General features: G+C 46.2%; 2 pseudogenes; both read left to right on the forward strand.

Annotated features, from left to right (window-relative positions):
- LOC116089245 overlaps window positions 1–7,249 on the forward strand; it is a 15,098-nt pseudogene extending 7,849 nt beyond the window's left edge.
- Window positions 7,250–11,560: 4,311 nt separating this feature from the next.
- The window catches only part of LOC116089475, a 1,208-nt pseudogene continuing 483 nt past the window's right edge, over window positions 11,561–12,285 (forward strand).

Consider the following 12,285-nt stretch of genomic DNA (forward strand, 5'->3'; position numbering starts at 1 on the left):
AAAAAAAAAAAAAAAAAAGAAAGAAAAAGAAAAAGAATAGGATCATTACATCAAAGGGTCCAAGTGAGTCTCAGAGCGGTTAGGAAGCTCCAGGTGCTGGGAAACCCAGATTCTTTAGCCCAAACTCACGTTTGTAAATTGACTTTGTTATGCCTCCTTTTGTGAAGTTTGTCTTTTTATTTCGTGTGTAGTTTGTCCTGTGTGTGTGTGTGTGTGTGCGTGTGTGCTCATGTAGTGGGTATGTGCATGTGCTCATATAGTGGGTATGTGCACAGGCACATGAGCATGCATGTACTGTGTGTGTGCGTGTGTGCTCATGTAGTGGGTATGTGCACAGGCACATGAGCATGCATGTGAAGGACGGAGGTTAATGTTAGGGTGATGTCCTTTATTGCTGTGATAGGACACCATGACCGGCGCAACGGGGGCTTACAGTTTCAGAGGACGAGTTCAAGACCATCACGGTGAGGAGCACGGCAACAGGAAGGTGCCTTCTGTTCACCAGCGACCTACTTTCTCTGACATGACCACCCCTCTTAATCCTTACCCATAGGGACCCAGCATTCAAGCATATAAGCCTATAGCGATTCTCATTTCAACTATCGGAGTCACTCAACCCAGAGCTCCCTGATTGGCTAGTGGTTCTGACAACCATCCTGTTTCCACTTCCCAGTGTAGAGTTCAGATTTGAACTACCACACTTGGCTTTTTACATGAGCGTTGGGGTCCTGGACTCAGGCCCTCAGGTACTTGTGGTAGGCACTTTATCAACGGAGCCACATCTTCAGTCTCCTTTAGGAGCGTTTGACATGATCATTACTCAGGGAGGGTGTGAGGGTTGACATGGGCTCTGACCAGCGTGGGTCCTAGCGTGTCTAACTAAGGAACCCATCTCTTTGGGAAGCCCGCTAACTTAAGTGTGGCTCTTGGTGTGGTGTGGACCGAAGCAGAACACAGAGGGCTAAAACTCACAATCCCCCCTGCTTTACGGTATTACATGAACCTCTGCATCTAGGATCCATCAACGAACAAAGCGAGGACCTTTTTGTTCGTCCTCTCATTACCCCAGGAAACCAAGTTAAAAGATGAAATCCTGAACCCAGCAATGTTCGTAGTCATCACCACCGAGGGCTATAGACCATTAGGTTATATCAAGCCTTTGACAGGTCACTGATTTCTTAATTAGCAGCTTGTGACTCATTGCTAGAGGAGTAGGAGGCCTCTTGTGACCCTGGGCTGTCCTAATTGCCAATTGAGCTGCTCTAGCGGGCTCACTCTGTGTATTTTGAAAACCTAATACTGCCACCAGCAATTTCACGATCTCGCAGGCAACTTCTAAACATCTTTAAAGATGTCACCTCTCTGTGTTATTTCATCTAATGAGACCCAAGGGCAAGGCAGCCCTGTCTTCCTCCTTCAGAACTCTGTCTGGATCCTTCGCTGTCTGCTTTAGTGCCACAGGGGCTGTGTTCATCTCGTCTCTGTTTCCCCGAAATGTCTTCTTGAATTTTAAGCAATTTATTTTTACCTCACTAACAGACATAGAGCATCCGAGACATAGAGCATTTTGGGACAAAGTGGACATGGTAACAAAGTCCTTCCTCATGGAGGGAGCTGATTTCAGTGTGAACCCCAGGGCACACGTGCTGTATTCTGTCCTGCGTGAACGTCAAGTGTGTGGAGTTGCTGGGAAGCGAGTGTGGACAATTCGAAAAAGATCAATCTGAGAAGACCAACTTTCTGTGCTTAGGGCATTTAGAGTCAGCTATGGAGGCAGAAAGAAGTATACAAGCACATACAAGGTGGGAGAGAATGACCATCTGGAGGTGCTTGCGCTCATGGGGAGTGTTGTCAGATCGACAGAATCTAGTTTCACCTGGTTGGATTAATCGCTGTGGGAAGAACTGTCTTTACTGTGGGCAGGAACCATTCCTTGGGCAGCGGGGTTCTGGAGTGCGGAATTCTGAGAAAACTGAGCATGAGAATTCATTCATCTCCCTCTGTTGCCTGACTAGATTCAACGTGATGGCTTGCGGCTTCCTCTGCCTCACCACAGAGGATGGCAGCTTGCAGTAAGCCTCAAGTGTTCCTTAGGACGCTTGAGACCCTGTGCTGTGCTAATTGTCAGTGGAGCTGCTGTCATAGGCTGGCTCGAAAACCTAATACTGGGTATTCTGTCATAGCGATGGGAAAAGGAAATAACAACTTTCACCAAATTTCTATATAAACACATGTGAGCGTGCACATGCACACACACACACACACATTTTCATATATGTCATTTCTTCTTCTTTTTTTTTTTCAAGACAGGGTTTCTCTGTGTAGCCCTGGCTGTCCCGGAACTCACTCTGTAGACCAGGCTGGCCTCGAACTCAGAAATCCACCTGCCTCTGACTCCCAAGTGCTGGGATTAAAGGCATGCACCACCACTGCCTGGTGTCATTTCTGCATATGAGTGTGTGTTTCCCCTCTGTCATCCTCTCCGCCCTTCCTTGTGACAGCTCAGTCACTCACGTGGCTCCATACACCTTACTATGTCCATTATCTCCTCAGTTCTGCATTCTTTGCTCAGTCTCCTTTACTGTCGCTTAGCTTGCTATCCTTAAAGGCTAAGGTCATGAGACCCGTCTCAGCCTCTCTGCTCCTCTCTTGGAGCCCTTTTTTTCCCTTTGAACCATTCTTCTGACTTAACTACAGTATGACCATTTTTGCATCAAAGTGCCTATCCCTTAACTCTACATGTGGCAGTTTTTACTTAGGTGTATATTAACATAGCTGTCATGTGAATCTTGCAGAAGAGTCCCAGCATGAGCCTCTGGGCTGAGATCCTTCAGGGAATTCTTTCCTTTGGACCTCCTTCATAATTGCTTTATTCCTGGTCTCCATGTAAATGAAATCATGCAGGCTGTGCTCTCTTAATGCTTAATTTCCTTCATCGGACCTTATGTCTTTGAGACTCACCCAAGTTAGGTATATCCGTAGCTTGCTTCTTTAAGGAAAAGATTTATTTTTATTTTATATGCATGGGTGTTTGCTTGTATGTATGTGTGCATGTATGTATGTGTGTATGTATGTATGCCATATGTATGCTTGATGTCCAAGGAGGCCAGAAGAGGGTGCTGGATCCCCTAGAACTGGAGTTATACATGGTTGTTATGCCATATGGATGCTGGGAAACATACCATGTACTCTGTAAGATAGCCAGTGTTCTTAACTCTTGAGTCATCTCCCCAGCCCCTCATTTTCTCCTTTTAATTTTTTTAAAATTATTTATTAACATTTCAAATGTCTCCCTTCCCTCCATGAGCCAGCCACACCATCCCCCTGCCCTTTGCCTCTAAGAGCATGCTCCCTCACCCACACACTCACTCCTACTTCGTCCTCCTAGCATCCCCCTTCTCTGGGGCATCAAGCCTCCATAGGACCAAGCGTTTCCCCTCCCACTGAGGCCAGACAAGGTAGTCCTCTGATATATATGTAGCAAGGGCCTTGGACCAACCCGTGTTTGCTCTTTGGTTGGTGGCTTAGGCCCTGGGAGCTCTGAGGGGTCTGGTTAGTTAATACTGTTGTTCTTCCTACAGGGTTGTAATCCCCTTCAGCTCCTATAGTCCTTTCTCTAACTCTTCCATAGGGGTCTCTGGGCTCAGTCCAGTGGTTGGCTTTTTAAGTGTCTGTATTGTCTTAGTCAAGTGCTGGTAGAGCCTCTCAGAAGATCGCCATGCCAGGCTCCTGTCTGCAAGCACTTCTTGGCATCAGCGATAGTGCTGATTTGATGTCTGCAGATGGGATGGATCCCAAGTTGGGGCTGTCTCTGGTTGACTTTTCCTTCAGGCTCTGTTCCATTTTTTTGTCCCTGCATTTCCTTTGGAAAGGAACAATTCTGGGTCAAAAATTTTGAGATAAGTGGTGGCCTCATCTCTCAACTGGGGGCCATGTCTATCTACTGGAGGTGGTCTCTTCAGGTTCTATCTCATTACTGTTGGGCATTTCAGCTAATGTCATCCCCATTGGGTCTTGGGAGCCTTTCACATCTCTGATGTCTGGAACATCCTCAAAGACATGGTCTAAGCAGGGTCCCATGACTCTGGAGGAAGAGGGAAATGACAGAGAAATATCTCTGACACCAAATCTGCTCATGCTAATGGTTTGGAGATTCCAGAGAGTCCGAGGATTTTAAAGCTGTTTTCTGTCTTTAGAGGTCAAAATCCCACTAGAATTGTTTTCAACCAGGAGGAAACGTTGGAGTCAGGTAGTACTGTAAACTGGGGAATGTGGATTTCCCTGGAGAGAAGAACCATGTCTACATCAGGTCTGGCATCATCACGTTTCTTGACCAGTTTGAACTTGAATGAGCTAGGGTTCCTCAGACTTTGCAATCTCTGGGAAGAGTTGGTGGTTTGAGGGTACGCTAGCTATTCGGATGGTATACCGTCCATACCTCAAATGCATTTACAGCTTCTTGTATGATCTTCTAACTCATAAATATGAATGGATTAGAAGTGTCCTAGCTGGGCTGTGGTAGCACACGCCTTTAATCCCAGCACTTGGGAGGCAGAGGCAGGCGGATTTCTGAGTTCGAGGGCAGCCTGGTCTACAGAGTGAGTTCCAGGACAGCCAGGGCTACACAGAGAAACCCTGTCTCAAAAAACAAACAAACGAACAAACAAACAAAGAAGTGTCCTGCCATTTGGATAGCTTCTAAAGCCAAAGGAAGAGTCCACCTTTCATATAGAGTGGTCTGGGAAATCTCTTGGTAAGACAAGAGAAACCCGGAAATCATCTCAGCATTTTGCACCTCAGTCTGTGCTTCCGGAGCCATTGCTGTGTGACACATAAGGGGACAAGGAGGTTCTGGGTGATGGAGCACTTAGAGCGAAGCCTCTTTGCGGCTTATGGGAACGCAGCACTGGAAGCTGGGTCTCCTGATCCCAGGAGCTCGGTGTCTCTTCCATCACGCCCTGTATGGATACTCCCCCTCCCCAGGCCGCCTCCCCACCCCTGCCTTCTCTTTCCCAGACAGGTCTTTATGATTCAGCTTTCTCTCTTAGACATGATGCCTCCCCTTAATGGCTGAAGACTGTAGTACTCAACGGGGAAACATGATGCATGTCGCAGAGCAGAAGTTAGAATTTAAAAGCAGAGCTTTACTCTAAACACAAGGAGGAGATTGCCTTTTTAGAGATTCTGTACACGAATGACGGGACAGGGCTGCTTCTTCGCAGGCTGCCGGAAGGCAGTTCGAGATCGGAGGCTTGGGAGGAAAATGCCAAGAAAACAAGACAAGAGTCTGGTGACCTCAGTTCCTTGGAACATGGAACCTGTTCTCCGGGCTCTTCCATGTGTAGCAGATAGGCGTGAGCTTACTTCAGATTACGCTTTACATCGGGATATGCTTATTTGTTTATAGGCCTCTATGGAGAAACATGTTTTTGCCACGTGCAGCTTGTTCTTGTGATTGCACACTTCATTCACTCTTTACTCTAAGGGTATAAATGGTCTGATGCTCTGAATAAAGTTGGCTATTGCGAGCGGCTTTAGTCCGCCTCATTTATGAACCCCCATATCCAGTCGCCTCTAGAGCGGTAAACAATAGGCAGCTTAACCCTTTACTCCTCAGAGCCTTCTCTGTACCTGGTTCATACATTCAAAGGAACAACCTTTGACCCATATCTCTGCCCCTCCCCCCTCCCAGCATCTGGCAACCACCAGCCTAGTCTTTGGTCTTTAAAAGAGTCCTTTTACTCAGGGTGGTGATGGCGCATGCCTTTAATCCCAGCACTTGGGAGGCAGAGGCAGGCGGATTTCTGAGTTCGAGGCCAGCCTGGTCTACAGAGTGAGTACCAGGACAGCCAGGGCTACACAGAGAAGCCCTGTCTCGAAAAACCAAAACCAAACCAAACCAAAACAAAAAAAAAAAGGAGTCCATTTACAAGTGTGATCCTGCAATCCTTGTCTTTCTCTTTCTGAATTCTTTTGCTTAGCACCATGCCCTCCGCATTTATCCCTGTTCTCCCAGGAGGTTAGATTTCCTCCCTCTTCACAGCTGAATAATACTCACTGCATATGTATGCATGCACCTATGTATCTCCTAATTTTTTTTTTTTTGTACATGTGTCACAGATGCCTCAACCGATTCTGTATTTCTGCTGTAGTGAATAATTCTACAAAGAACAGGAGAGTGTGGCTATTTCTCTGAGGTACTGACAGACACTATGATAAAAAGTTGAGATGAAAGAAGTGGGTCTGGCTTCCACTCTCACGGCCATGACAGTACACTGAGCTCCATAGGGAAGCACCAGAGCAAGTGAGAACTGGACCGGCACTGGGCGACTCTGCCTCCCAGAGGAAAATCAACTAACCATGGGCAAAGGAGCTCTTAAGAAGCCGAGAGGCACAATGTCCTCATATGCATTCTTTATGCAAACTCGCGGGGAGGAACACAAGAAGAAGCACCCGGATGCTTCTGTCAACTTCTCAGAGTTCTCCAAGAAGTGCTCAGAGAGGTGGAAGATCATGTCTGCTAAAGAAAAGGGGAAATTTGAAGATACGGCAAAGGCTGACAAGGCTCTTTATGAAAGAGAAATGAAAACCTACATCCCCCCAAAGGGGAGACCAAAAAGAAGTTCAAGGACCCCGATGCACCCAAGAGGCCTACCTCGGTCTTCTTCTTGTTCTGTCCTGAGTACTGCCCCCAAATCAAAGGCGAGCATCCTGGCTTATCCATTGGTGATGTTGCAAAGAAACTAGGAGAGATGTGGAACAACACTGCAGCTGATGACAAGCAGCCCTACGAGAAGAAGGCTGCCAAGCTGAAGGAGAAGTACGAGAAGGATATTGCTGCCTACACAGCTAAAGGAAAACCTGATGCAGCGAAAAAAGGGGGGTGGTCAAGGCTGAGAAGAGCAAGAAAAAGAAGGAAGAGGAAGATGATGAGGAAGAGGAGGAAGAAGAGGAAGATGATAAGTTGGTTCTACCTGAGCTGTTTTTTCTTGTCTATAAAGCATTTAATGCTCCTGTACACAATTCACTTTTTTTAAAGAAAAAAAAATCGAAAAATGTAAGGCTGTGTAAGATTTGTTTTTAAACTGTACAGTGTCTTTTTTTGTATAGTTAACACACTACCGAATGTGTCTTTAGATAGCCCTGTCCTGGTGGTATTTCCAATAGCCACTAACCTTGCCTGGTACAGTCTGGGGGTTGTAAACTGGCATGGAAATTTAAAGCAGGTTCCTGTTGGTGCACAGTACAAATTAGTTATATATGGGGACAGTAGTTTGGGGTCTTTTTTTGTTTTTTTTTGTTTTTATTTTGTTTTGTTTTTTTTTCATCTTCAGTTGTCTTTGATGCAGCTTATACGAAGATAATTGTTGTTCTGTTAACTGAGTACCACTCTAATTGCAAAAAAAAAAAATTGTGGCTGTTTTGTTCACATTCTGAATGCTTCTAAGTAAATAAAATTTAAAAAAAAAAGAAAGAAAGAAGTGTTAGCCAACCTGATGGTGGGTATGTCTCACAACATGCATATGTTATAACTTCATGGATGCTTTAAACGCATACCGTTTTATCGATTAGACATTAATAAAACTAGGAAAAATAAATACACAGGACACTTGACTGGTTCTCCTTTGGAGTTCTGTCTCCATCTAGTCCATCAAAAGGGCCCCAGACCACACAGCTTTCTTCTCTGATGGAAGCCATTGGTCTTCCCTGCCCAACATGGCTGGTGGTCATGAGACACTGCTTTCCTTGGCATTCTCTGCAATGTTTAAAAGGCTTCTGTGACAATTCACCACCCAGCTCCAGCTGTTCTGCTTGTCATGAAAAGCATCCTGGGCTGTGACTGTCAGGTCGGAGTGAGGGGGAACTATGTTCTGTTATGCCCTGAGTCTTGGGGAAACCCAGATGAGCCCAAGAATCACAAAGCCCGCTGCAACTTGCAAAAGAGTCTTTTTTTAGTATTTCGAGTCCTGACTCAAATCACGTGCCTTGCACTCACAGGATAAATGCTGGCATGCGACGGCGAGTCCGGAAAGCATTGGGTTTATGTACAGTATAGTTAGGAATTCTTTGTATGCTAGGGTGAAGGGGAGAGTAGGGGCAGAACCATTTGGTGGGATGGAACTGAAGCTGGGAGGGGGATTAATGGGCGTCTGTTGTAGGGTTATCAGGAACTAATCTTATGGCCGGCCATAACTGTCTATGACCTCTGACTATCTTTTCCTATGATTTAAATGCTGGTCCCTAATCTTCTTTGAGTTTGTTATTTCTTTAAGGTCCCAAGGACAGGTACCTGGAGAGTTTGGCCTCTTATCAGAGAGAGTGCTAGTTTTGGGAGGCAGAGAGGCAGGGAGAATGTCTCGCTAGCATTTGGCTCCTCGGGATGTTTTCATTAAGGGGGGTTTATGGGCAGTGCCATTCTAACGCTAGACTGGGTCCCCTTGGAGTGGCCAGGGAGGTGAGGGGAGCCCTGAGCTTGCTGCAGGGGGATACAGTGCAGAGACCAACTGTCTTCATATTGTACTTGCTCAGGGCTGGAGGGAGAATGGGAGCTTCTGTGGGAGAAAACGCAAGAGACAAACCGTCTGTACACAACACTGGAGTCTCTTCGGTGAGACTTTCAAGGCACAGGACAATTAACCATAGAGAGTTAGCATCAGTAATTCGGGGGTTACAACAGTTCTAGGACCCCCTGCTTTTCCCTATGTGCCTAAGGGTGTGGAGAAATGGCAGAGAGGCCCTATCCTTTTCCCTTTGTGCCCGTGAGGTGTGGGTACATGCAGAAGGGAACCTGCCCTCCACTTTGTTTGTAGAACTGGATCACATTAGCCTTTTTTTTTTTTTTTTACTAAACAGATCACAAAGCAAAATTACCTAGACAGAGCTGGAGAATGGGGGGGAAGAAAGATAAAAACACACAGCACAAGGTTAAGTCCTGAATGCAGAATTTCTGGTTCTGTGGTCCTCTGCTGGCAGTCATTTAAGAGATTAAAAATAAAGAAAACTTGAAGGTCTTCGCTGTAAGACTAAAGGGAATTTCCCACATAAAATTAAAGCCTGCGTTAAAGGAGGTAATTTTGTAGGTTGGTCTTTCTTCTCTCATGGATTCTATTCTGAGCATATCTGAACTAAAGAACCAAGAGGACAACCTGCAGGGACTCTCCCCTTTCAAAGCCTATTTCTGTTTGTGACTCTAGGGCAAAGGAGGAATCCAGAGGCTGCCCGCTGGGCCAGTGGAGGGCACTTCAGTGATAATCATTTTGTGACCTGAAGCAAGCCAGGCGCTCACAGAAACAACTCCCATGTGCAACTGGCCGACTGTGATTTTCCGTCCCTGTGATTTTCCTCTGTTGTCAATGGTAGATAGATGGTGTTTGTCATTCGGGAAATTTGACCCCTGAGCATTGCAGTCTAGGACCGGGTAAGAAGTTCAGAAGCCATGACAACATGACCTTCAAGGGGATTAGGCTGTATTTTGATCGAAAGGAACACTGCAAGACTTGTTTATGGGTTGGGGCTCCAGTCTAAAAGATGATACTGTGAGCAGACATTTTCAGAGCTGAAGAAGCACACATTACAAGTTCTGGGTCACTCACCTTCCCACGGCATCCTGTTTTCCCAGAGTCTTTGTTGCTCTTAGCAAGCCGAAGGAAAACCACTTCCTGACTCCTGTCTCAGCAACAGCGCAGCAGCCCTTCCGAAGGCTCCGCCCACTTGCTGGCCAGCGCCCACCACCTGCCTGACCTCGGCTAGTCTTTTTCAAGGGCCAGGGGAAGAGGCTGTGACACTTGTCATCAGGTGTTTGTGACTCTGTGCTCCATCCAAGAAATCAGGAGCTTGGCTTTTCCCTCTGCAAAAACGCTTTAAACGCGGAAAGGTCTCTGCTGAGGACTTAGCCACCCTGCCTCATCTCTTGGGAGCCGTTTCTGTGTCGCACGGGGGATTGGGGGGGGAAGACCCCACTCCTAGCACCTGCAGCCTTCTTTTCAAAGCGGGCATGTGCCTCAAGAGCTCTGTAACCTTGGACTTGCGTCCTTGTCTTTTGGGTGGCCAGCCTACAGTTACATTAGTATTTTTAATTGGTAGATTAAGAACGGTTGTGCATCTTTAGGGGGTTTGAGTGATGTGTAGGTACATTTACCCTTCTTCCAAGGAGCAGCTCAGAATATGTTGGTTATCTACCATCAGGGAATTGTCGTTTCCTTTTAACAAGAACAGTAAAATCCTCTCTTCTGTCTCTTTAGATCAGCGACTCAATATTGAGGAGTATAATCACCTTTCTGTGTAATAGCAGGGCAGAACTTATTTCTCTTAGATGGATGACTTTGTCCGTGATGACCGATCCCTCCCCATCTATCCATTTCCTGTGCCCTTCCCAGCCTCTGGTACCTGGTAACTACCTTCTATACACTTAGCTTCTGTAGATTTTTCTGTATATAAGTGAAATCCTGAGATATTGATCTGTCTATACCTGGCTTATTTTAGTAAAACATTCTGATTTTAGAGTCCATCCAAGATGCTTTCATTCTTGTTTGTCGTACATAGAGGCAGTGGCTACGTGCTTTGGATAAGAGGTGGAGCTAGGCTCACAATGTAGCTCAGCAGGCTGAATGGTTTCCTAACATGTTTGAAATGGAGCACTGGGTTTGGTTCCCAACATGCCATAAACTGAACTTGTGGTGTATGCCTGAAATCCTAACACTTGGGAGATGGAAGCAGGCAGATCAGATGTTCAATGCCATCCTCAACTGCATAACAAATTTGAGTCCTCGTCTTGGAAAAAAAAAGAAAAGCCAGTGTACTAGGGCCACTACACCTGGATGATCTAACTTTCTCTTTTGCCAAAACAAGGTGCTGTCTCAGAACCAACTTCTAGGATCATCAAAAGGAACATGTGATATGGCATCTGTAAGAATTTAAAATCATTTGTGCTGTGTAGCAAATGGTCAAAAGATTAACTAAGCTGTCGGAGCTGAAGGAAGAGTAGATTTGATTGCTTTTTTTTTTTTTTTTTTTTGGTTTTTAGAAGCAGGGTTTCTCTGTATAGCCTTGGCCGTCCTAGAACTCACTCTGTAGACCAGGCTAGCATTGAACTCAGAAATCCGCCTGCCTCTGCCTCCCACTCAAGTGCTGGGATTAAAGGCGTATGCCACCACTGCCTAGCCTTTGCATTTCTAAAGCCTTTTGAGGGTGCAAACTCCCTGTGTGTCTGAGAGAGGCCCATGCTCACCCTGCACCTGAACTCACACCTGCTCTGGGAAAGAATGCCTTGGCTCAGCTCTGTCATTTTCTCCTCTGCAGTGATACAGGACTGTGAGAGCCCACATCCCTTCCTTTCCCTCTAGGACCCATGGTTGGAGAGATTATTTTACAGTATGTTCAAGACTTCTCACGTGCCGGGCGGTGGTGGCACATTCCTTGAATCCCAGCACTTGGGAGGCAGAGGCAGGCGGATTTCTGAGTTCAAGGCCAGCCTGGACTACTACAGAGTGAGTTCCAGGACAGCCAGGGCTATACAGAGAAACCCTGTCTCGAAAAGCCATTAAAAAAAAAAAAAGTGCAAATGATCAGGTATGCCTGGGGGTAGGGCTGAGATTTTGTTTCTCCCCCTCTCTTGCTCTTTCTCCCTCCCTCTCTCCCTCCCTCCCTTCCTTCTTCCCTCCTACCCTCCCTGTCTGTCTGTCTCTTTTTCTATTTTCCTTTTCTCTCAAGCTCTTGATCCTTCTGCTTTAGGCTCTGAATTCTGCGAATATGCAGAGTGCCACTGTTCCTGGGCCTACATTTATTTTTTTTTAAGTTTATTTTTTTACACTTATTTACGTATTCCTTTATTCATGTGTGTTTGTTTTTATGTGTGTGGGTATGCAAGTGCAATGAAACATATGTGGAGGTCAAAGGACAACTTGAGGGAGTTATTTCTCTCCCTCCAGCACACTGATTCTGGGGATGAAACTCGGGCCATCAGGCTTGGCAGCAAGTACTCTTCTTCCCAGGCCACCTCGTCCCCTCCTGCTTCTCCATTTATTACCAGCTCTCAAGTGACGCTGCTGTTTCTGGTCTGGGGACCGAGTTTTGAGTAGTCGGGGCTTTAAAGACAACGTGATCTGGTGGAGAGAGCTTCTCCCTGGCGAATCTTGTGAGAAAAAACCAAAAACCAAAAAACCCAGGAGCTCAGCTGTGAAGGGGTTTCAGACATACTTCTGCATGGCCCTTGACCAGAAATGCAGCAAGAGATTTTTGTTGAAGCTCCTGAAAAGCACGGAAACCCAGTGGTTTTGAGTCTTGCTT

This window comes from Mastomys coucha, unplaced genomic scaffold (assembly GCF_008632895.1).
Source record: "Mastomys coucha isolate ucsf_1 unplaced genomic scaffold, UCSF_Mcou_1 pScaffold14, whole genome shotgun sequence".
NCBI lineage: Eukaryota > Metazoa > Chordata > Mammalia > Rodentia > Muridae > Mastomys > Mastomys coucha.